Below are 1,326 nucleotides of genomic sequence, written 5' to 3'. Positions count from 1 at the left end.
GGGTGGCTGGTAGCCAACTCAGTATATGTTAGGTGAAGGGGAGAAATAGAGGGTTAAAATTATTATTTTTCGTTTATTAACATTTTGTGATGTGATTTAATTTCCATATCCTGTTATACTCAGGGTTGTTTATATTCTGTTCAAACTGTTATTTGGAGTGACACCATAAATGGTGTCAACAGAGGGAATCCTAAATTTTCCCTTTCACATTTTTGGAATCACACCCTAGAGGGTGTCAAAAGGGAGTCAAAATTTACTTCTCTGTTTGTGTTTTATGTTTTAATAGTCTTTTGTTTTGTGTTCTATTAATCCTGTGTTTCATGGTTTGAAGTTCTTTGATGATTGGTAACAATTTGCAAGTTGGGTGTAGATGGACTGAGGGTTTTTATTTTTTAGTATTATCATAGCCTATTAATAATAGTGTGATTATTTTTGTTTGTATTGTATTATAATGAATGACACCCTGTGTTTTCTTATTTTTTTAATCACACCCTAGTAGGTGTGAAAAGGGGGATTGTGAGAGATTTATTATTCTCATAATTGATGGGATGACTAACTTAGAAAGAATGCATTCTGGACTGTGCTAATGTAGGTTGTGTCACCTGGCAAGCTGTGATTGATGTGAAGAGCTGTTTTAGGGGGTAAAATGAGATAAGGATTTGTGTCTCCAAACACTAGACAATACTGGTTCTTTGTGATCTGTGAACCTTCCTTGGACGTAGGAATGGTGTCTAAGGGAGCTGGCTCTTCTCACTATGACAGGTTGTTATGATAAACGTATGCCTGGTAACAGAAGAGGCGGGGAACAGCTGGTGCGCCAACGGATAGGCTGAGTAAGTCTAAACCACGCGCAAGTCTCTACTCTGATTGGCCAGCAGAGAGGTGGGAAACTCTCTCTGTCAGAGTATTTGAGCAAGAACCTAGAAGTGCCCTGCGAGGTATTTCAAAGAGCCCGTATATACGAAACATCATATTTACCATTGAAGGTTTTTGCATTAATTAAAATAACTAGTATATCTTAGAAGTCGTGTTGACCTCTTTTGTTCCTAATAGCAGATTTGAATTGACGCAACTTTGACAACTGTCTTTATCACTGGGTCAGTGCCACTTGAAAGTCGTGTTGAAAAATATTCTGCTAATCTCTCTAGTCATATAAAGTGTAGTAGAATTGCGTGATTTTAAAATAATAAAAGGCCACATTTTTCCAGTGAAAAGAAACCTACTCCACCACCCGCTGCATTGAACAGCCTGTGATTGAGTTATATTATTAGCCTAAATTATGACTATCCAATGTACTAATCACATTAGGAATAGTCAGCTATTTTA

Source organism: Coregonus clupeaformis, chromosome 23, assembly GCF_020615455.1.
Source record: "Coregonus clupeaformis isolate EN_2021a chromosome 23, ASM2061545v1, whole genome shotgun sequence".
NCBI lineage: Eukaryota > Metazoa > Chordata > Actinopteri > Salmoniformes > Salmonidae > Coregonus > Coregonus clupeaformis.
This window is presented reverse-complemented; position numbering follows the sequence as displayed.